The sequence below is a fragment of the Ambystoma mexicanum genome, chromosome 5p (genome assembly GCF_040938575.1).
Source record: "Ambystoma mexicanum isolate Mex_15411 chromosome 5p, UKY_AmexF1_1, whole genome shotgun sequence".
Taxonomy (NCBI): domain Eukaryota; kingdom Metazoa; phylum Chordata; class Amphibia; order Caudata; family Ambystomatidae; genus Ambystoma; species Ambystoma mexicanum.
The window spans coordinates 350,272,940-350,298,400 of record NC_090930.1 but is presented as its reverse complement, the minus strand read 5'-3'; the positions used below and the strand labels follow the sequence as shown (position 1 = coordinate 350,298,400).

The window sequence follows — 25,461 nt, the reverse complement described above, 5'->3', positions numbered from 1 at the left end:
TAGCTGAAAACAGGCTACGTAAGCAACAGAGCTTTGCTGGACGAGCTCTGACAGAATTATAGTTAGTTCACATTTGCGGAGCTGCTGTGAGGTCACCTTTGCTGGGCTGCTGGGAGGAGTCATTCCAGCTGCACTGCTGACCTTCAGAGACTGGGGGTTCCTGGTCACTTGGCACCGGCTTGAGAACTGCAGATTGCAGATTGAACTGCATGTTCTTCCTGTGCACTTTAAAAAGAAAACCCCGGGCCCATTCATCGGAGGCCACGAGCCAAGGGGGAGAATTACAGATAACTGGTAATTATCAAAGTGAATGGAGATTATTGTGACTGCTGTACGAATGACCTAATATATATCAGGCAGGCAGAGTAGAAAAAAAAGGAATCCCTGTGTTTAATTGACACTTTATAATGTTACAAAGTGAATATTGTTCTTTTGCTGCATGTTTTCTTTTTTCTCTTTGTCACAGATGATGCAAAGTGAATCTCGTTCTGCTGCTGTACATTTTTCTGTTTATTTCTGTAAAAAAAACAGGGGTAAAATGGTGTTCTGAAATGCAACTGTTTATAAAACACAAAAATACATGAAAGCAGATGTGTAGTGTGTTTTTATTTTTTTCTTTTCTTAATCCATCTGGAATAGCACTTGTGATATGGGGAAGATTTTGAGGTTGTGCATTTGTCATTTTTCCCATATGGATAAAACAACAGAAAGAATATGTTGTCTAAAAATAAGACTTAGTAATTATAAATAGGTGTGTGTGTGATTCCACTCAGGTGTGTGTGTGTTTGTCTGGTTTTTGAGTGGAATACAATACAATAGTCCTTGCTGGGCGTACATGAATCAGCAAAAAGAGGCCTATAGAAACATAATTCACTAATGTAAATAAAATAGTGATAATGCCACATGTTATTGTGAATACTTTATGGAAACATAGTTCACTGGTGTAGATACATCAGTGATAACAGCCATAGATGGCACTCTATATGAAAATGTGGTGTTTCTGAGTAATGTAGGTCCGAGGCCTCTATAGATCACACAAACAGTCTAAACAAAAGAAGCGGGTTTTGTATGTTGGGGCCACAAATAAAACAAAGAAATTATACTCACCAAAATACCACCAACAAAAATGTATACCACTAAATGATCCTATATAATGTAATAAGGAATGCTCACTGAAAGGAAGTGAGGCCAGGCCCAATCTAAATGTAAGGAGTGGTCATCACCAAATTACCATTATTTTGGCGGTAATAAAATACTGTCAGACCACAAATCTACACAAAATACCCTACATCGCTCCCTGTTGCCATGTGGGCGTTTTGAAACACAATTTACTTGCTGTATAAGCGCCTTAGAAATGCTCAATAAACAAATACTATAAATTCACCAGGTTTTCAGAGGGACTGTCATAGTGTATCTTTGGACAGCAGAGTCTTGCGGGCGCCAGGTAGCCTGTCTCAATGGATGGAGGGCAAAGATCTGGCCATATTGGATGGTCCGGTGTTACGCAGTGTAGTTGGAATAAAGGCAACTGCATCCTCCTGCTCTCAAGCGAGATGCAGGAAGGGCTTGCTCCCAGTCCCAGTCTATGAAGAAAGAGAAACAGGAGTTAATCAAAGATAATAGAGGATATACATAAATACATAAATATGTAATTTTGATGTAAAAATTCAGTCCCACAATGAAAGTTATTATATGGCACGCACACTGTTCACTTGACCACAACTACACATCTTAAAAGATACTATAAATTGCACAAGGCTTGAAAATGCAGCTGAGACATTTTTCAACACCAAAAGGACTCGTTGTAAACTGATGCTTAACAACACATAGCAAAGAAATGGATTGCATCAACGTATCAGTATACAATGTACTTCTTGTCATAAGGAGAATACCTCAAACAGATTGTGTTATGTTTCCTACAATAAATATCAGTAGTACACATTGAACTGCTTCTTATCAAGTGGTTACCCAAGGAATCACAAATAAATCACCGACAAATGGAAGTTTAAACGCACAAAACAGAAGAATCAGCCACTAGAAGCTAATTGACAATCCTAAAGGAGTGCAATTGAAGAGGAGAGCAGCTGCATCAATCATATGGACATTAGAGCTGAGTGTACTTGTGGCCCTGCATACTAAAGAAAAATAAATCAACATGCAACAACCCTCAGCAGCCCTGCATATGGAAGATAGTTCTGAAAATACACTGGTTGCCAGATACTACAGGAACGTACAGTAGGTTATGCCTATGAACCAAGGGACCTGTCAAACAAAAGGCCAGAAAGACATACAAGAAAGCACTTGGCTGTGTACAGACAAACAAGGTGTTGAACAATTTAGACAATATTAATACAGAAATCTATTTCTGCACCTACAGATGAAGTGACCAGGATGTGAATTACTTGTCAAAATCACATGTTAGTGAATGTTTGACAGAGCACAGGCCAAGTGCAATGTGACTTTTATACACTCATCATCAGTTTACAGAGACACACTTTAAGCTCAGGTGCAGAAATTGACACCTTTCAAAGGAGGGGGTGGAGTGCCTCATTCTACAACAGACTTGAATTTGTTTAATGGTAATCTCTTGCTAATTCTGATGTCAAAACATTGGGCCTCATTACACGGAAGGCGGTAACCATGGCGCTATTAGCGCCATTGTTGAATAGCGCCATGGTTGCCGCCGGTATTTTACCGAATCCGCCATGATGAATGGCGGAATTACCGCCCCATTCCAAGGTGTGCGGGGACAGTAATTCCCCATTCACCATGGCACTGCCCCATTCCCATTTTTTCCCCCATAGGGCTCAATGGGAATGGGGAAGGCGGTAATTACGGTACCACAAATTGCGGTACCATAATTACCTTCAGAGTCCCTTTGCGGGTCCCATACTTAACGGCTGGTAAAACCAGCCGTTAAGGTAGGGACCCACAAAGGGACCTTGTAGTAAGGCGGTAAGGGATTACTGGTAACGGTACCCTTACCAGTACCGGTAATCCCTTACCGCCATCCGTGTAATGAGGCCCATTGTCATTTAATACAGGTGAGAATTGAGTCCTGGTAAAACCAAACACCAACCTTTATACTGCTGATTCTGGCTGATTTGCTCTTTCCTAGCCATTATTGTTACTTTTGAACTGTGAACAATTAACCTTTGGTAAATGTCGACTCTTGATGTGGAACTGTGAATCGTTTCAAACAAATACCACGCTCACATTGTGGTGATCTACTGGTGTACACATCAGTAGATCCCCGGCGAATTATTTACTGAAAGAAAATCAATAACAATGAAAGTGTGTAAAAGAGGTTGCTCTTGTGAAATTAGATGTGTGCTTTCAATAATATGTAAATTAGATTAGATTACTTTGCAGCAATTACATTAGTGTGTTTTAGGCCATGGGTCTTTAAGCAGTGGGTCAACGAAGTGCATCCCATGCGATAGGCAAACAATCATACCTAGGGATACTGACTACTAAAGGAATTCTATTCAACTACTGTCACTGGGAATAGTGTCTAGTAATCTTCTTTCAATCAGCCCATTCACTGGATAGTCCCTCCCTATTTATAATCTTTAGTCCCCTGCAAAATAGTGCATGCTTCTACTGATCATTCTCTTGCCCTTCCCGTTCTATCAGTGGTTAGGTATTCCTTAGTCTAGCATAATCTACCCCATCAGCTTTATGCTTATTATCAATAAAAAAATAAATAAATAAATAAATTGGTTTTGTGCTATAGGTTTTTGAAAAACAGTTATAAACTTGGAATGTGTGTACTGTTTGGATTACATCCAAAAAGCGATGGGTCTCAATGTTATGTATCGAGTTGGTGCTAAATGCTGTTTTTGTCACTCATTTTCAATCCGCCAAAATGCATCATTCTTTCTGAGCATATCAAAATGGTGCTTTAGTCATTGTCTTTGACATTAAACCACATTCATTACAATGAAATAGCCTCTCTGATCTATGAGGGAAGAAGTGCATGGTACTTCCTCAACAACAAAAAGAAACCATTTGGAGTAAAAATTCTATTTTTAGAGGTTTTCGCTGTGCCATGCTAATGCATTTTTTCACAATGTTTAAACTAGTACATAGAAATTACTGACGCCTATGGAATCTGCCTTGTTGGACCAGGTGAAAAAAAAACAGGGGCAGACTCTATAGGAATCCATGTATTGTAAGTCTTTCTGAACATCCCATGCATGCATAAATATGGAATTAGTAACCCGGTCCATGGGCTATACTGGAGGGGAATGGGCCGGCTGCTCGAGTTAGAGGACCAGGCAAAGAAATGGCATTTAACGAGGGCACCAAGACTAATGCTATTAGCACCCCAGATTGCCAATCCGGTAACCCTGGGCGCTGATAGCATGGTTCTTTTCTATGACTGAATGGGACGTCTCGCTGCATCCCGTTCATTCGTATGAAATACTGTTCCAAGATGGCCACCATGGAGATGGCAGGCGGGGCTCCCTATGATCAGGTAAGTAGGGCTGGGGAGAGGGGGTTGGGGATATAAAAAAAAGAAGGAAACGGAGGGTGGGGAGAAGATGGTGGGGTTGGGCGGGGGAAGCAGCCTGCAGGTTTCATGAAACGCGGGCTGAGATTAGTGATTTCAGGCGGCGATCCACAGAAGCTGATTGGCTGCTCCCCCTGCCACGGGTGCTAAGAAACACACTGACAAGACAGAGGAGAAATGCATGGAGGGGACGTAATCTCGTCTCAATGCTCCTCCTCTGCCTTGTCTCTCCTGCAAAATGGGACCGAGCGGGACATGGAGGCAGCCAAGTATTATGACTTGCTTTTATGCATTTGCCCACCTGTTTCCCACTCTGCTCCAATTATAATCATGCTGCATGTCGCTCCTGTAGTATCGAAGCAGCATGCTTAAAAAAACAATCTTGCCCATGTTTTTTCTTGTTTTGATTACACTATAACAGGCATGGAAGATAGCACATTTGAAATCTTACAGCAGCACAGTACATTTATAATGCAACTTACAATGTTATGTCACTGCAGTGCATTGGAAGCACAACTTGAAAGAACATGAATTCTTAAGACGTCTGGCATACAGCTTAAAAGCAAAAGTGTATTTTATCCAGCACTAGAATATTTACCGTGTTTATCTTTATTTTTTTATATATAGGGCTGTGGAAGCACAACATGTAGACACTTTGGAACAGAGCCAGTTTAGCAATACGAAGGCATTTGCTTTGCCTTTAAACATTTAGCAACAACCTCTTATAATTAATTACAGAATGGTGTGAGCAGGTGTTACTTGGCTTTGTTCAAATTACTATAGCTTGGCAGGTGCCTCAAAAGGAACAGCATGATAGCTCATTGAGTTAAAAATCACTGCTTCATGAATTTGTGTTCAACTTCCGGTCGAATGCTCAGGTACTGCCAGGACTGGCTCAGTCCTGTATCTTTCAAAATGTGGCCATTGAGCACCATCATATCAAGAAATAAGAGACAGTATTGTAGGATTTAGAAACAGGACATTTCTGGCAGTACAGCCCATATACATTAAAGCAATTATTGCTGAATCAAAAGCAGGAGTGAAATTGGTACGTGAGGCATTAGGATATTGCAGCAGATGGATGCATCGCATTTAATACAACACTACTCAGAGTACACACGGAGTACATTTCAAGCAAAGTTGCAGAGAACATTAATTATCTACAATGTGCTGGTATTCATCTCCTTAATGCGAGAGGTGTACACTCCAAAGTAGCAGAGTTCACGTGACTTCTATTATTACTGCCCGGGCTTGACATTCAAAAAAGGCGATTCACAAAATCATACTATTTGGTGTTGTTAAATCTCATTTTATTAGCGATCAATTCACAAACAGAAGAATGGAAAGCTGAGTCTGTTGCACCAAGATTAGAACCCAGCAGGTCATTGACAGAAATACTGGGGAAGCTCTTACTGCAGAAAACTACTTTAACACTTCAAAGACGCGATGGAGGTCATTTTAAATGAGCCCGTAATTCGGCGGCAGGGATCGTTAAGTGTAAACTTACCCAAAGGCATGTCCCTGCTACTGAATTTTCATTATTTGCACAGCGGAGTGCAAAGGGTGAGGGGTAAAAGGCAGCATGCAAGCATGTACGTTGCCTTTTGGCCTCACCTTTTGCACTCCGTCGTGCAAATTGAGTAAACTCTGCCTACCATGTACGAATGGCAGATAGCATTTAGAATGGCATTTACAATGGCGCATAAAGCCGGTGTGAAAATAAATGTGATCTCAAATGCTTGAGCATTTGTACGTCAGAGATGAATGGAGCAGGGTTAGGGGGATCAGATAAAAAAAGAATGTGACAGGCCATGGGCATAGAAGTAGGATTAAAGAAAACACAAATAAAACTGTATTCCTACTTCTATGCTAATGGCCTGTTGCGGGGAGGGGGGGCTGTGACGGGGTGTGCTCACAGGCTCACTCCTCTCATTGGAGGAGATGTTGGGGGCGGGTCGGAGCCCCCACGCGATGCCGCAAGCCCCCGACACATGAAGAAATCAACAGACACCAGTCCTTCGTGTTCGGGCTTCCCGGTCGCTCTAATGCGACCGGGAACGCCCCCTTTATTTATACTTAGCGCGGCGCCGTGAAACATCACGCCGCCGCGTAGGCCCGTCATCGGGCAGCGCCACACTCCTCCTTTTCCGGGAGGAACACGAACATAGATTAACAGTAACTTTATTAACCAGGAAAACCACACATCTAACATAAACACTACTGCACACCCAAAACAAAAACCCCTTTAATGTCATCCACCCAGATCTTATCACCCCAGTTCACTAATCAATCGTCCCACAACATATTCGCTGAGGTAGGCAGGTTTCCCTCGCCCAGCCCTCCGGCACGTGATGTCCTTCCGCCGCGTCTCCCCGGACTGGGGGTTCGGGTCCTTCGCCCCAGAGACCTCCGTCAGCAGGCATGTCTGGTGGATCAGGTTCGGGTGGGGTCTCAGTTCGTGAATCACCCAGTTTCTTGAAGAAACTCACGTTTCGGGTGACAGCCGACCGTCCATCCGAGGCCGTCACCATGGATCCTTTCACTGCCACTACATCCAAAGGCTCCGGTTCATAGGGGAGCGATAGCTTCCCGTGAGGGTGTCGATTACGGATCAGGACCTCATCTCCCGGTTCAAGTCTTTGAGGTCGGAGACCCCTGCGCAGGTTCTCCTGTTCCGTTCGGACTCGTCTTTCAGCCTCCACCCGCGGACTATCGATGACCCCTGGTTCTTTCTCCCCCACTTCCGGCAGCAGTCCCCTGGGGCACCTCTTGAATAATGCCTCGGCGGGTGCCACTCCCGTGGCGGCATGTGGGGCGGTACACCCGCAGAAACTGATAGAGGGCGCGTTGTAAGGATTGCCCCTGCCCCTGAGCAATTCGGAACGTTTTATTCAGGGTCCTCATCAGTCTCTCGGCGTCCCCGTTTGCACGGGGCCACAGGGGGGAGATCTTCCTGTGTTGTATTCCGCAGCTCTCCATCAACTCGGAGAACCGCTCACTTTGGAAGGGCGATCCGTTATCAGAGCATATAGTGTGGGGGAAACCATGGGCCGCAAATATCTTCTCCATGGCCACCACCACATGCTCAAAAGCCACCGACTCGACGAACTCAACCTCCGGGTATCTCGAGTGTTCATCTACTATCACCAGGAAGTGAGTGCCCACTGATGTTGAGCCAAAGTCAGCGTGGACGATCTCCCAGGGCCTCGTGCCACGGGGCATTGCCTCAATTGCAGGTTCTTGTTGCAGAGGAGAGGCCGCCTGACACCATACACAGGCCGCCACGAAGTCGTCCACCCTTTTCTCCAACTCATGAAACCAGACTTTCGAGCGGAGCCACGCCTTGGTCTTAGCGGCGCCCTGATGTCCATGATGGGCGAGACTGATCACGTCGCTCACCTTCGACCGTGGAATGACGATCCGGTCACCCCGGAGTAACAGCCCTGAGTCGGAGAACGACAACTCCTCCTTCACCTTCCACAACTGCTCCAGCGCTGTTTTGGCTTCCTGGGTGCGCCCGGACACGGCTCTGAGGACGGACTTCCAGGACCCATTGTGCATTGTGTCCTTCAAGATCCGAAAACACTCGTCCTCAGCCGCAGCAGCCTCCAACTCCTCTAGGGACATCGCATTTGGCGTTGCCGCCTCCACCACCATTCGTACATAACCGTCCGCCTCTTCTCCGCAGGTGTCATGTCCATCTCCCCCACCTACTCCCAGATGACGAGACAGGTAGCCCGCGGCATTGTTGTCCCCCGGCCTATATACCAGGGTGACTGAATACTCGAGGAGGGCGAGCATCCACCTCTCAATTCTAGCTGGTGGCTTTGACGATGAGCCCACTAGAATCGGAAGCAGCGGTTTGTGATCAGTCACCACCATCACTGGACGTCCCAAGACATAGAGCCGGAAATGCTTGCAGCCCCACAGCACTGCCAGGGCCTCCCGCTCGATCTGGGAGTACCTCTGTTCCGTTTCGGTGAGCGCTTTGCTTGCATATGCCACAGGTCGAATAGTCCCGCTGTGGTCCACTTGAGTCAGCACTGCCCCCAGCCTGAAAGGACTCGCATCCACCACAATCTCCGATTCCAAGGCGGGGTCGAAAAACGCCATAGTATCTCCCGTTGTGAGGGCACCCTTAATGTCCTCAAAGGCGGCCTGTTCGAGAGGGCCCCAATGCCATGGTGACTCCTTCTTGGTCAGCGCCCGGAGTGGTTCGGATCTTGAGGCTAAGTTCGGGATGAACCGCCCGCAATACGTTACCATCCCCAGGAAGCTCCTCACGTCCGTCACAGACTCGGGGGCCTTCGCCGCTTTGATGTCCTGCACCTTCTTCGGGTCTGGCGACACCCCCCCCCCTCCTTGAATATGAAGCCAAAAAATTCAATAGAGGGGCGCATGAATTCACACTTCTCCCTGTGCAGGGTGAGGCCCAACGATTGAAGTCGTTTCAGAGTGTCCTCGAGCCTCTTCATGTGATCCACTTCGGTTTTGGCAAACACCAGAATATCATTGCTGATGTTGAGGACGCCCTCTAGATCTGCTAGGGCGCCCCTGATGATGTTTTGGAACACTTCAGCGGCAGACGACACTCCAAAACTCAACCGCTTGTATCGATATAGTCCCCGGTGGGTGGTAAACGTTGTTATGTACCGGGACTCTGGATGAAGGACGACCTGGTGATATCCGGCTCGGAGGTCCAGCTTCGAGAACACTCGAGCCCCTTGAACATCAGCAATGATATCATCGATCGTTGGAGTAAGATGGCGTTCCCTTTTGATCGCCTTGTTGGGGAGCCTCATGTCCACGCAAATGCGTACCGAGTCGGGTTTCTTCGGCTTTCTGGCCACCACGATCGGGGACACCGAGGGGGTTGGGCCCTCTACCTTTTCGATGATGTCCAAGCTCACCAAATTGTCCAGCTCCTTATCGACCTGCTCCCTTAAATGAAAAGGTACTCGTCGGTGTTTCAATGCGATGGGCTGTACTGACTCATCGATGTGTAATCAAACTGGTTCCCCGATCATCTTTCCGATCCCACTGAAGAGTGCAGCATATTTGTCGAGGAGATCATTAATGTCCTCCAGGTGGACGGAGTATGCAAAGCTGAAGATACCTAAGGCCTCCGCAGCTGCGCAACTGAGCAGGGTATTGTTGCTCACCGGGGTCACATAAAATCGGGCCCTGATTTGTGAGCCATCATGTTCCACGTCTGCCACGAAGGCACCATCGAGCGGTAGCGGTTCCTGACCCCCAAACGCAAATATGCGGGCCTTCGGTGCGGCCAGACCCGGAAGGGGTTTGAGGGAGTCATAATGCCCTCTGGCCATCACATTGACAGAGGCGCCGGTGTCAACGAGCACTGGGACTGGGGAGTGATTGATCTCGACCATACATCTCAGCTGTCTCCGGCTTCTTCCTTTAAGTACTCCCACGCTTGAGACGAAAAAGATGTTTTCCTCGTCTTCCTCCTCGGCTCCTTCCGGATGGGACTCAACTTCCCCTTGTTCTACCTGGGCAATACTGGGCTGTTGGCTCTGGCGCGGAGCCCATGTCCGTGCCTGACCTCTCGGCACCATCACCGGCATGGCTGCCCGACACACTCTCGAGAAGTGATCGGCCAGTCCACACCTCCCACAGGTTTTTCCAGCCGCCGGGCATTCTGCCATATGAGGGAGGTCGTATCCACCCTTCTGGCACGACTCCCCGGCTCTCCCAGCCCTGTCTCGGGGTCCTCTACCCGGGCGTCTCACTCCTCGGCCACCCCGCCACACGACACACACCTCCTCCGACCTCACCGACCGAGACCCAGCTTCCATCTTGTTGGCTCGTGCCTCTGCTACCTCGTGGCACCTGCCCAGCTCCAAAATACGGGGCAGCGTGAGGCCCGGCTCTCTCAGGACTTGCCTCCTAAGCTTGCCGGAGGAGCATGCCTGGATTAGCATGGTGCGTATCATGTCGTCTGCATCCCCCCATGCACAACCGAGGGAGAGGCGGCGTAAGCGACCATAAAAAGTGTCCAGCGTCTCCTCCTCCTTCTGCTTCGCCGAGAGCATGACGAACCTCTCATAGTCCACGTTTGCAAGGGGAAGGAAGTGTGCGAGGAGGGCCGCCTTGGCCGCATCATAAGAGTTGTTGACAGGAGCAAGCGATTCAAATATCTCCTGGACTGTCGGCCCTGCCGAATACAGCATGGTGGCAATTCTGCTGTCATCATCCGTCACCTGAGCAGCCCTGAAATACATGTCGAGGCGACTCACCCATCTTTTCCATTGGGGCCCCATGCTCGAGGGTGGGCCTGACGCATCGAATTCCGGAATCGGCTGCAAGGCGGCATGGGCCGCGGGTGCTCTTGCTTGAGCCATAATGGGAAAACCCGGTTGTCCAGGTGGCGGTCCTGCAAGGACTTGGATCACGGGAGGTAGGGCGGTCTGTTGTTGAGCCGCTGCCTGGCCACGATCGAGGGGGAGGGACGCTGCTGCACCACCACTGTCCGAATCCTCAGAGTCGCCCATGGGCTTGAGCGCACAGGCACCCCCACCTACTGTCCTGAGGGCCACAACTCAGACACCCACCAACACAGTGCGACTCACCCCTCCTTCCCGGGTACACAACAGTTCCAACACGGGGAGATATCCGGATAAGGCACCAGTGGATGTCCAAAAAAAAACACAGTTATCCAGAGCAGCCAGGCTTGATGATGAAGAGGACAAAGAAGAAAAACCCACGGCACTCTGATGATGAAGGGGGCAAAGAACACCGTGGATCCACGTTGCCGCTCTCCAAATGGACTTAGAAGTTCCAAAAATTGAGCCAAAGATAGTGGATTGGCCCTGTCATATCAGTCCTCTCCTGGCTTTCACACGACGTAAAAGACCCAAAAACAGGTTAAAATCCACAAATCAGACATGGGCATGCAGGGTCCATTTCACCACCGGGCCCGGGTCTCCCTCACCGCTTCGTCGCCACTGTTGGGGGCGGGTCGGAGCCCCCACGCGATGCCACAAGCCCCCGACACATGAAGGAATCAACAGACACCAGTCCTTCGTGTTCGGGCTTCCCGGTCGCTCTAATGCGGCCGGGAACGCCCCCTTTATTTATACTTAGCGCGGCGGCGTGAAACGTCACGCCGCCGCGTAGGCCCGTCATCGGGCATCGCCACAGGAGAGCGGCCGGGGAGGGGAAGGGTGTGGAAAGGGGACGTGAAAAGCATTTCACGTCCCCCATTTGCGTATGATGAGGCGCGCCGGGGCCCGATTTTGGGTTTTCGAAATCGTGTCCAGGCAAATACCGGCGCCGTTGCCACCCACCCTTGCAAACCCAGGACAGGGTTTCTAAAAATGTTTAAAAACCCAGGACGCCGGGACGGAGGGTGATTTCGCAGAACTATCCTGGGAAAACCGGGACATCTGGTCACCCTAAGCAGGGGAGACGCAAGTTGCGTTCTGCCCCTCCTCTCCATCATATGATTGAATGAAAATGAGCAGTGACGTGAATGAATGCCATGCATTTATGTTACTGCTCATTTAACATGAGCGCCGATTAGGGAATGGGTTAAAGGGACCAGTTGAAATAAAACAAAAGTGCAGAAATAATTGTGAAGTTCGAACTACTCACACATATTGTACTAAGCCTTAAATGTTAAAACTGTAGATGTACCTCGGCAGTGCGCATACGGGTGCCTTGGCAAATGTAAATGCTGTTGTCAACTCACAACTCCGAAATATCCTTTGGCGTCACAAGATAAAAGTGCATAGTATAGTACTCTTTCTTTGCACCTCGGGAAACACTTTCAAAATTTTTTTAATGTAATCTTGCAGAAGTTGAAACTCTTTCCAGTTTGGAAAATGCATTTTTGTATGATCAAGGAATACAAATAAATCATGTTTATTTTTAATTCGCCCTGTGAAAGGTACCAATTCAGGGTTTGCTGAAATAGACCATTTATACTGTGGGCCTCATCACGAGTTGGCCGGTAACACCGGCCCTACCGCAAAACCCCCGGCGCTAATAGCGCGTGATCACGGGTTTGGCGGAACAGGTATTGCCCATTCCCCACTGAGCCCATTCGGGAATTCCCCATTCCCCATTGGACTAAATGGGAAATTTTCACGCTCTTACCGCCGGCGGATTTCCCGCCGGCGGTAAGAGTGCAAAATTTTGGCGGATTTCCCCCCAGCTCAGAGCTGGGGGGGAAATCTGCCAAACCCATGATTTGGCAGACCCTTAAATCAGGCGGTAATAGCACTACCGCCAGATTTAAGGGTTACCGCCAAACTCGTGATGAGGCCCTGTGGGTAAATTACACAGGTAGTATAGGGAAATGAATGAGCACATTATGTCGATAGATCAGCTGTGGCTAGAGGAGAAGAACAGCTTTCCTTTGTGTTTAATCCTAGGCAAGGGTAACAGAGGCCTTTTACGCGTCTTTTATGTTGTTTAATGAAGGGAGCTCAGTGTAAAAAAAAAACGTGGAATCGGCTGGGCTAAAGTTCATTTTGCATTCAATGATTGGGTTGTTTTATGGTTTACCTTGGCTAAGGCTGAGCCTTTCCCTATTATAAAATGCAGTATGTATGCTTAATGTCGACCTGGATGTTATATTCATGCAACAGACCTGTGTGGGTGTATGTGGGTGTGTGTGTGGGCGTGTGCGTATGCGTGTATGTGCACTTGCGTTCTGAAATATCATCCCTCAGCGTTCATTTTGAATTCTGTGGAAGGTTTGGTGCGAGCAGTGACATGTTTGCTGGGAGATCGTCAGTCAAGGGTTCGCCCTCACAGAAAGACTGAAATTACCCTATTGGTTCATCAAGGACTCACTTCTCCAGACTTTACATCAAGCCAATACTGCACTGCTAATGCTGCTGGCTCTGTCTGCAATTTATGATGCGCTGGATCAAACTATATTGTTAAGGTACGTAAATGCAGAGGAGCTTTTTGACAAATCAAACCTTGAGAGATAAAGTAGACAATGGGCCTCATTATGAGGTAGGAGGTAGCCATGGTGCTATTAGCACCATGGCTACCCCCTTACCGCATTCTGGGTCCGGGTTCCCGAAATAGGGACTTAATGGGTCATTCCAACCTTGGAGGACCCGGTAAATCCCCATTCCGGGAACCATTCCCCATTCCCATTCGAGCCCCCATAGGGCTCAATGGGAATGGGGATGGAGCTAATAACGGTACCGCAATTTGTGGTACCGTTATTAGCTCTGAAGTCCCTTAACGAAAACCAGGCCTTAAAGAAGGGACCTGCTAAGGGACCTTGGAATAGGGTGGTAAGGAATTACTGGCACCAGTGTCCTTACCGGTGCCAGTAATAATCCCTTACCACCTACCTCGTAATGAGGCCCAATGTCTCTTTTCTGAATCCAGTCATATCCGTAATTGTACAAAGCTTATGTATGCCCCATCATTGTTTATGATTTATATGAAACCTTCGTATTGCCTTTTAATCAAATAGGGTGTCATCTTTCAGAACTATGCAGATTCAACCCAAATCGTTTTTGCATCGAATGGAGACCACCAATCCAGCATCACATTCAATTTATCTTTACTCAAATCGAGAAATGGATGTCTTAAAATTAGTTTGGTCTCAACCAAGACAAACATGACATTTTCGTTAGTCACCGCCTCTACCCAACTGCGGAAAAACTCCTCATTACGAGTATGTTGGTAGCCGTGGCTGTAGTACAGGCACGGCTGCTGCCGGTATTGATTTTTATCCGGCGTCCAGAAAATGGCAATTACCGGGTCATTACGACCTTGGCGGTCCCAGTAATTGTCCTTTTCTTGGCGCCGGTAAAAATTAATCCCCATTCCCATTTGAGCCCCACAGGGCTCAATGGGAATGGGGAGGGTGATAGCAATGGTACCGTTATTAACTATACCGTTGCTACCATCAAGTTCTGCTCAAGGGTGCCGGCACGGCCACCTGGTAAAACCTGGTGGCTGTAAGGGCACCCGTGAGCAGAACTCATAGTATGGTGGTACGGTAACATCTAAGCCGGTAGTGATACCGGCGCCGTTGATGCCTTACCACCATATTTGTAATGCGGCCCAATGTATGTATGCTTGAATCTTCTTATCCGTCAACAATATTAGAACTCAAGAGAAAGTGAAAAATCTAGATTTGGTTCTCGACTCTTCCTTATCAATTATTCCACAGATTAATCAGGTTATCTGAACCTGCAATCTCTACATGATGCTTCTACAAAAGCTTAAGACAGTATTGTCCACATATAACAGTGCTCATCTGGCTCATTCAATTTCAGGACCCAAGTTGGATTATTGTAATGTGTCATATGCTGGATCTGTTGATTACACCTTACAAAATGTACACATTCAATACACAAACAAATGTACCAGCTTCTATTGTTACCAACTCTCTAAGAGATGCTCACATTTCCCCTATCCTTTGTAGCTCTGCATCTTCCTCCCTTCCCAGCTCTCAGGCCTCCGTTGGTTGCCCTTGCTTCTTCACTCCTACTCTCCACTTTCTCACCCACATCACTCAGATGAGGTCTATAGACAAGTCCTCTATATTTATTTATTATTTTATTTATTTGCATTTATTAAGCCCACAACAGCCCTGTGTCATCGTGGCACTGTAAAAAAGGCTAACCTGGTTATATAAGTGCATTTAGGGGCAACTCAATGCAGGCCCACATCATGTTCCAGGGGACTAACATACAATATGCAGGTAAAATCAAAATGGGCAACACAATGCTATACAATAAAACTATGAAAGTCTCCTCCAAACATGTGCTCCCTTGGTCCTCTAGAACAATCAAGGACAGTTTTGCCTCCCTTGCTCCAGCCTTAGCTGACCTCTGTAATCACTGGTTGCCACTGGCTCTTTGCTGCTACCCCTCAAACACTCTATTGTGCATTCTCTCCTCAAAAAGCCCTCTGCTGACCCCTCCTGCCGGGCTACTTACTGCCCTTTCTCCATTACCCCTTTTTGGGCAAACTCCTGGAGAAGCTGGTCATCTCCCAACTGATCCAACACACTGAATCTGTTGGTTGTCTCCATGACCACCAATTTGGCTTCAGAGCAGCCAGAGTCAAGGCTACTGCTCTAATAAACACCTGTGAAGACTTGCTCTCAAATCTCGATTCTAACTCTCCTTCCATTATTATCCTTCTGGATCTTTTCTCTGCCTTTAACACAGTCAATTATGCATCCCTGACAAATCAGCTCTGACACCTTTTGCATCACGGGCCTGGCACTAAACTGATTGAACTCTATCCTCTCCGACCGAACTTCCCAGGTTCAACTGGGCCCTTTTGTCTCCCCTATCACACTCTTCAACTGCAGCGCCCCTCAAGGCTCTATCCTTTTGCCGTGGCTCTTCAACATCTACCTTACCCCTCTGGCCCACCTGATCTCCTCCTTCTCTCCTCACTTCCAGTGTTATGCAGACAGCACACAGCTCTCCTTCAAGCTTCCCTCTATTGCCTCCTCTTCCTCCTCTCTCATCCCTGACTGTTTGACTGCTATTCAGGCATGGTGTGCTGCCAATGATCTCTGCCTTAATGCCAGTAAGACTGAGATCCTTCTCATTCCACCCTGGCTCTCTCCTTCCCTCCACCATCTGGCCGTCCTCTATGGGTCCTCTCCCCTCACCCTCTTGTGAGGCAATAAATGCTGGTGTCATCTTTGACTCCTCTCTCTCCTTCTCTCTTCACATCGTGGACCTTGCCAATAAGGCCCACTATAAGCTGCACATCCTCAGAGGCATTCTCCCTTTCCTCTCCTTCCCTCAGAAACTCGATATCTCCAGAGTTCTGGTCCTCTCTAGGCTGGACTACTGCAAGTGCTTCTTCCTAAATCTTCCTTTGTCCTCCCTTTGCCCCCTTCAACTAATCCAGAATAGGAGTGCAAGTCTTGCCCTTGACTTCAAGTCCAGGGGTCGCATCTCTCCATCTCTAAAATCTCTCCGGAGTTCACAGACGAGTTCAGTCTGCCCCATAACTCTGTTTGGTGATTGACCTGTGAGGAGCTGCAGCAACGTTCGACCAAATTGGAACATTGTTCCTTTAATTTTTGAGCCTGCCTTTAAAATCCGTGTCAGAGCGCAGAGCGCGGTGCGGAGTTCGGAGACGAGTTCAGTCTGCCCCAGTCTGCTCCAGCCCGCCTAGCCTGCCACAGTCATGACTCGTGTAGCTGTGGCATCATGGACTGGGGGTGCGGCGAGTACTACTCTTCAGGGCCCTCAGACTCGCCAAAAAACCCTCTTATTTCATTGAACACCTGTCAATGGTGTGCCATTAGAGGTAAACTCATCAGTGGTATGTGACAAACCAGGTGATTCAGTTGTTAAAACATGCACTGTTGGACGCTCTGTCCTGTCTTTGGCTTCACTGACATCAAGAATATTGGGAGATCCACTCTTAACTGTAGAAAATGATAAAAAAAGTAATCGAGCACTGGCCTCTGACTCTAGCTATCCCTCTCGCCAATATATTGAATATAGTGAGTCTGAGGTTCCGTTTCTTCTTCCAACTGTGTTTATATTGCTGCCAGTGATTTTGCTCAAGTAATCACCCTTTGAAATCACAGACTTAGACCTTATGCCGATGAATCTGCCAACTGACGAAACTGCTCAAACTTCTCAAACTTCTCAAAACGGCCTGCCATCCTCGTCACTTTTGGCATCAGATTTTCGCAGTGCTGGTGTCTCAGGCAATTGGCAAGCACAAAGCTCACAGACATATGAGCGGAACCAGTCTTCTGCTGCACCTGCCCCACCGCTTGAGGCTAGGAGAAAAAGTAGCGACAAGACAAATTACACACATACGCAAGCACAAGTTGACACATTAGTGAATGGACTCTCACTTGAGCAAATGGGGGATGCATAACGTCCGGCAGTGTCAACGAGGGATTGGTATCCAAAGCGGGAGAAATAATGTATGGAAATGGCAGTCAAACGCTGTCAGAACATTCAACTGAAATCCCACGAAGTTGTCATATTTTGGCGGCAGACACCATGGAAATTACGGCATGGGTGGCTCGCCTCACAGAAAGGTTAAAAGCACACTTCCTAGTAATACAGGATTGCCTAAATGACAGTTACACCCGAAAATATTCCACCAACCATGGAAAGAAGAAAACCAGAAAGACACTGTCTAATGTAAACTTGCCTCTAAATAGCACTACTCCACAGAGAAACGTCTTACCACTTCCTTTAATAGCAGGTTGTGTGGATAGTCCAGCTCTTGAGTGGACGGAAATGAGGGTAACTGATGCAAACCCAAGAAACTCTGAGTCATCAAAAGAAAATAATTCCACCGGCGCCATCGACAAAGTGATATCTGCGGGTGCAGAACAGGATCAGAATGCCAAAAACTCCTTGTCAACAGCTGCCGGCATTCAAATCCATAACAACGTTTTTGCTGCTACCTCAATCGCCCGTTTGCCCTTCATGAAATTATTTGAATATTTAAATGATGCAGTACGCAATCAAATGTCTTTGCTATCAACAATGAACAATAGGCTTCTTTCCTGGGAGGAGTTCTCGCAAAATATAGCGCCAAGACTTGACCATGAAGCCGAAACCTCATCGAAATGGCAATCACGTATTAGCGATGTAGCCCGACAAGCGACTGGAGATAAAGATGATATGATTGAGGCAGTCACAGAATGTAAAAAATGGATGCGTCATAACATAAAGACAACAAGGCGTTCCTTGGGCGACGAGCTCGGAGAGTTCTCAAATGCTGGGGAAAACTCTGTACCAAAATCTCTCCTCAGTAACGTGGAGTCTGTCCCACACCCAGTAAGTGGCACTGATATCATTGGTGACCTTGCAACAAGAGGTTCTAACACTCACACAGATATGCCCCCAAATCCAAGGAGAACAACGACAAGTAATGTTGCACCGAAGAAAAAAGTTTGTGTCTCCGGTGCCTCCACATACAAGCGAAAGCGTGCCACTAATTGTGTCCTCTGATTCAGCATTCAACATAAATAATACATCTGCTGCCGCAAAGTCTGACCATGTGTCAATGGGGACTAAGGCAATTGCACAGAGTGCAGTCGATCCCGATCCTGGAAATGTGACCAATACATTGTCATTTGGGATCTTCAAAAGCGTTGCCAATCCCCAGCAAGTGTCAGGGAAGAATAAACAACAAAAAATGATGGCAAGAAAACTGATTTAAAATGTCAAATCCAGAGACCAGCCGCTAAGAGAGCTTGCACAAATGATGCAAAAAATTCATTAGGAATCTTACAACTCCTCCTCGAACAAATATATTTGTGCACTCTCAGAAAGAAATGTTGAATACTCAAAAAATATCAAATGAAGCTGGTCAAAACAACAGACCATCCACATTTTCAAAAAGATCAAGAGAAAACTCTGATGATGATGAGGAGTTAACCACTGAAGCCTCAATCGAGCTATGTGAATTTTCAACTTATTCAATTGATGATGATGGTGATGTGTCTATCACCACTGTTGGTGGTGAACACTCACCCCTCGGCTCAAAAAGCAATGCCGGTCCATCCAAGTAGACCGAGCAAAGTGGTTGGGTGGCTCAAAGTGGTGTGCCTTCAAAAAAGCAAAAAGTGGCAAATATTATTGACCCTCGAATCAACCCAAAGGATAAAGAGCCCCGTCATCTCTCTGCCAACATGTCCCTTAAAACAAATGGCTCAACCATGAAATTAAATCCTAAACAAACTATAGCACAATTGGAGAAACACATGAGACAAACAAATGACTGGATCCACAAAATAAATATAAGGCAAGGAAGTGGACTATGGAGAGTTCAAATTGAAAACATCCTAATTGAACAAAGTGATGTTAATTTGAACAGATGCAACATACTGAAGTTATTACATAGTATTCCAACACTACACTCATTAAGATCAGATGACGTAGCCGTGGTTTAATATATGTCAGAAGATCGTGCAGACTGGGTCACCTTTCATATTAAATCAAAGTCGTTAGTTATGACCCTGATGGAAGCAAAAGACGATTTGCTGTTTTTTGGCTTCAAACTGCAGATTGATGAAGATCAAGTCCCAAAACAGGAGCGGTCTTCAAAAGATACAGCGATCCAAACTTCTAACGAACAAAGAGAGGAGCTATGGACACAGCACAAATCCAAGCAATCCCCAAATGCAAATGCTAATCAAAATTCTGCATGTCATCTACGTCAACATCACTATATTCACTAACATAATGCTGGTGACAAGGAGCCATGTCATCAATTAACGTCATGGAATACCAGAGGATTTGCCCATTTGTTACAGGAAAAATGGCAACTATTGGACCAAAACTCCATAATCTGCCTGCAAGAAACATGGCTTCGTGAACTACCTGATTGTGATGGCTACTCAATTTTCCTAAATCCTGCAGGGAAAAATCTGTTTGGCCGTCCTTTTTCTGGTTTCATTACGATGATTAAAAACAGCTGTGAGTGGAAAGTTATATCATAAAAAAAAAACATGTTCATACAAGCTACCACTCTTCAAACCAGTACCGCAACGACCTCCAAAGCACAACTGACTCTGATAATCAATATATATTGCAACCCGGCAATGATCTCTCAAGTAAAATTTATTTCAGCAGTAACTGGATGAATCTCTGTTATTATTAATTCAACCCAGAGAAATCAAACAGTGTTGAATACGACATTCCGTATGCTGAGTACAGACGGTCAGAGCTACTTCACATACCCAAACTTAAGTCTAGTTGCAGACATGATGAAACATTAACATGGCACATTTCGCCAGACGGATAGTAGGTGCCTGACATCACGTTCAAACACAATGGCCATTACATAGACATGCTGCCTTGATGTTCGGGGTCGGACCTAGACACATGGATAATTCACCATGGTTAACTATGAGGTGAGCCGCTTCATTGCCCTGCCCCACCGACCCCCTTGTGAGTTTTGACATGTTTCTCTCTGCATATTTCAGTTTATTTATTCATTACAAGATGGCACACTGCCTAACTGTATGCTGGTAGTCCCTTGTTGGTTTTTTAAGGCACAAACACTGGCAGTCCATTGTTGATATCCAGGGTTGATTCCTGAATACACAGGTACCGCACGGACGGAGTTTTTGTAGCAGCGGAACGCTTCACCTCGAGCATTCATTCAAGAGGTAAGCTAAAACGATCCCCGAATAAGCTGGAACAACAAGGCATACACACACGCGCCGTGTTTTGACCCGCACTCCTTAACCCCATACAGGGCGAGCGACTCGGAGTGTAACACGTGAGTCCACAATTGATAACAACACGGGAGAGACTAACTAAGATAGAATTCGGGAGATACACGGCAAGTAAGTGTTGGATACTTGACCCCATCAGTTTCTCACATACATTAATAAGATAAGCAATACGGCATTCACTGTTATTTTTCCATCACTTATAGACTTCATGATGCATCGTGGGAAATGTAGTGCTTAAACACCCACGCAACAGATTTCCATTGTCTACAGGCCACCTGGGAATCTCCTATCTAGATCCATACACTAATATAGAAAACTGTGACAAGAACTGAGTTAATGTCATACCATTATTTGATTCCAAACATGTATTAATTTACAGCCTGAACTACCCTGACGGCCTGAACCGCCGCCATAATTAGGTTGACTAGTGCAATCGCTTCGCCCTTCATACCCCAAGAAATGAACATAAGGTTAGCAAGTTGGCTACTTCTTCTTTTATATATGACTATGATACCCCTGGTACAAGGTTTTTTATATGTATTGAGTAAATCTTATACTCGCTTCCCCCCGTTTTTATTCACTCTGTAGGTGACAACACTGACACATATGTGCCATGTTGACAGTGTCACCTTATTCTAAACCAATTGCGTCCTGAAGACGGGTCCTGGGACACTATTGATGAGCTGTAAACTGCAACAGTGCTGTCCTTGGCCCCAAAAACACATCAAATTGTTGACGCCATTATACTATGTTCGTGTATAATTGTAACGTGATCATCAGACACTATTACTAACATCACTTGAACCAACGAATGTCGGTCAATTCTGAATGCATTTTTGTTGACAACAGCCAAGAATGTGAAATTGGTGTTCTCTTTTTCTTTCCATCGTGGCAATATACAATTGATGAACGCTGTTAATGTGTTTTTTATGCATTTTAATATCTTTGAAAATATGATTAAAACATGCTGAAAGTACTACCTTGACTGTGGAGATAGATATAATCTAATGAAATTTCCACTGTTTGATAAAATTCTCGAAAAGTAGCCCCTATGGTGTGATAGAGGTGGGTAGCTAGTGGTTAGTGTACTCTTTTGTCAGGTTTCAGCAGTAACTGCCTTGATCAATGACTCTATTATCAGCCAATGACCCTGCAATTATAATATGTGGTGACTTTAACTACTCATGGCTTAACAACTCAGTGGCGAATTACAAAATTAATGGCAAAAATGGTGCTATATCGCAAATGGATAGAAGTGAACACTGGTTAAATGAGTCATCCCGGAGAGATTCCTCAATGTTGAACATGGCAGCGAGGTGGGAGTAAGAAGACCCTGGACTATATCTGTGCTTCAAGAAATCCATTGGATAAAATCATATATCCCTCTGTAACAAGGACTGCAAAGAGCGACCATGACGCTGTGGTTCTGACTTGGTTGGGACCCTCTAAACTTCTTCAAGTGAAATATATTGAAAATCTCACCGTAAACAACAGAGCGAACAGAGTGCGAATAAGTGCAACCCAGTTAAGCAAACTCACATCTAAATTTCTTAGCACCACTGTTGATAATCCAAACATCAACTATACCCCTCTGCTGCAGCAATACACGGTGGGAAAAAAACATCTACAATGGCAACACCATTACAAAGAAACACCTCTTCAGTCTGGCAATAAGTGGAGCAAAGAAAGCCCTTCGGTCTGACCTAAAACTCTTGAAAAGATCCAAAACTGAGAATTGTCTTGCCTTAATGAAAAAACGTCATCTCTGATAGTGAAATTGGTTGAAGTCATTCAACACAATTCGAGATCAAGAACAGGTGGAAAAGATGCTCCAACTTATTATACAAAAAGATAGCAGACACATTTGGGAAAACATAAATACAGGTTCTCTAAAGCATGCCTATTCAATGTCAAATGGGGTGAATGGGGCAAAATGGGTCGAGCATTTCACGACTGTGTTTTACAATCAAAGATGCTCAATCGTACCTCCAAGAATTACAACTTTGGCAAGCTGTAACGTTCCCGAATCGCAAGAGGACATCGAATGGGCCATTCATAAACTAAAGAACTCAAGGGCAGTTGGCCCAGATGGGATTTCTAATGTGATGCTTAAATCCAAGTGTCCCTTATGGCCATGTTTCATGGTGACATTCTTTGAAAGAATTGCAATGGAGAAGGCTTTGCCTGAGTCTTGGATGAAGGCGGTCATGGTGGCAATATTCAAAAGGGGCAATCGGGTCGATCCTTCTAACTATCACCCAATTGCCCTTCTGGATACTATTGGAACGGTCTTTGCTTCGTTCCTTCAGAGATGTCTCATGAGCTGGGCTGAAGAAGTAGCAACGGTAGACGTACGTCAAACTGCGTTTACTAAAGGCGTTGGACTAGAGCTAAATTTGCTCCTCCTAAATGTAATAAAGCTCGAAGCCCTGAGGCAAGGCAGAAAGGTCTTCATCGCCTTCATAGACCTGAGTCAGGCCTTTGACAGCATAAATCGGAATCGATTGTGGGCTAAATTGCAAGCCTGGTGTTGTCCTAGTGAATTGCTGCAACCTCTAATAGCTCTACATACTAATACTTCGATTAGTGTGTGCTTGAATGCTCAGGGCGATGCAGAACAAGAGAGGGGTGAGCAGGGCTACCCCCTCACAGCATTACTGTTTAAATTGTTAATCTTTGATTTTCCTATTGCTTTAAATGAGCCAAGGGCCTTCCCACCAACAATAAATGGTCAGCAATTAAGCTGGGTTATATACGCAGACGATATTGTGCTTTTGGATACTACCCAAATTGGGCTCCAGACACTGCTTTTTGCCCTACAAGGCTATTGTGAGACAAATGATTTACAAATCAATATTAAGAAATCAAAGATAATCTCCTTGGGATCAAAAAGCTTGAAGCAAAACAAAAAATTTGTCTGGCGACTAAATAATGAACCACTTGAACTGACAAATAGTATACGCTATCTAGGCATACTGTTTAACACTTCTGTACGCAAAAGGGAATGGATCCAAGATCTATCTGCGCACATGCAGACGTTTGCTATGCAAGGAGCTAAACTCCATGCCGCCTTCGGCAAATTCACCCTCAGGCCAGTGTTGACATTCTACCTTCAAAAAGTTGTACATGCTGTTTCATTTGGGAGTGAAGCAGGCTGGAACATCCCTTACAATATCTGGTCTAAGTTAGAAGGGAAATTCTGGCGTAAGGTATTGAGATTACCACAAAACACCTCAATAACATCAATTCGCTATGAGCTGTGTATTGAATCACTTTATGGTACTGTTTTGTGGAAAGCCATAACTGTCCTCTGTAAGATTCGACTCACCCCTGGGGCTAGATCTTACGAAATATTGAAGACAAAATCCGAGCATCCCTCGGCCGACCTGCTGAAAAACTAGGTAGCAAAATTGCTTCTCGTAATGGAAGAGGCCGGCGTGTCCTTGTACTCGGTACTGGCAAGACCACAAATTGCAAAAAAATAAACCCTATCAAAGAAACTGGATCCAGAATGACGAGAAACGAAAAAAAAATAGTATCAACGATTGATTTTGGAACTGCAATGAACAAACTTGATGCACTCCCAAAATACTGAGACAAATTTCCTTCACGTTACCATTGTGACAAGTTTTTGAGACTACGTCTTAATCTTTATAAGACAAAAGAGATCCAAATGTTGAAGCGAGATCTGCTTATCAGTGATAATCAGTGTCACTTTTGTAACAGCTCAGTGGAATCTGTTAAACACCTAATAATGTGCGGCAATTTCCTTTCAGCGCTCGCTGCATCTCTCTCATTTTGCTCCGCAGAATGATAATATGGCAGAGTGGTGGACATATTTGATTGCAGGCACTAACACTCGGTTGACTTGTGCCCCAATCAACTTTATGGATGCTTTGATGTTAGACAATAATTCATTTGAAAGGAAACAGGATGTTAATTTAGTGGATTGTAATGTAAAGTTTGTCTTTTTTGTGTACTAATGTTATAAAAAATAAAAAAATAAAAAAATCTCTCCACTGCTTCCTGGTTGCTGCTAGGATCAAGTTCAAGAACCTCTGATCTTCCACAATGCTTTCTAGGGCCTGGGACCCCTGCTAAATCCAACTCTACCTCCCTAAATATCTGCCTGTGGTCTTCTAGCTCCAGCTCTCTGCTGATCAGATGCTTCTCTAAGCAAAGAGTAGGGGGTAGATCTCTCTCCTCCGCAGCAGCCTTCCAAAGGAATGGTCTACCTGCCCCATTCAGGCTTGACCAGGATCAGCTTATGTTCCGGAAGCACCTCAAGATCCTAATTTTCTCTTCTCCCTTTCTTCTCCACTGCTAACACCCCCGTCTGCCGCAATGACTGGCTGCCTCGTTCACTCTGAGTTCTACAGGGCATCAGTCCACCCTTGCCCAGTCCTCCCCCTCCTCACACTTAGCATATGGACCCTCACCCCCGGCACGCCATAACATCTCTGACACTTTCCCTCTGGGTCTCCTCTAGCACTCTCCTAGCCCCTGTGGTGCTCTCCCCCTCCAACACCCCTCTCTTTCACTTGTACTCTCGCCTCTGTAGCCAGCACTTCTCTTTCCACCCTAGCACTTTGCATTTTGTGCAGACTGGCACCCCCCCCACACGCACTTCTTGTTACTGCACTTGCATAATCCAAATCTCATGAGGCCTACTAGGACTATTATTGTTATATTGTTGTATCATCTAATATATTAGGGACGGTTGACTTGGTATCTCGTTTAGATAGACCCTTAA

General features: G+C 45.9%; 1 long non-coding RNA gene across 1 annotated transcript in view; it reads right to left on the bottom strand.

Annotated features, from left to right (window-relative positions):
* Positions 1-394: 394 nt before the first annotated feature.
* The window catches only part of LOC138481648 (uncharacterized), a 282,636-nt gene continuing 257,569 nt past the window's right edge, over positions 395-25,461 (bottom strand). Inside the window, exons 2-3 of the long non-coding RNA XR_011274309.1 lie at positions 1,385-1,583; positions 395-516 (exon numbers count right to left, since the gene is read on the bottom strand). This is a non-coding gene — a long non-coding RNA (uncharacterized lncRNA). The remainder of the gene's footprint in view (positions 517-1,384; positions 1,584-25,461) is intronic.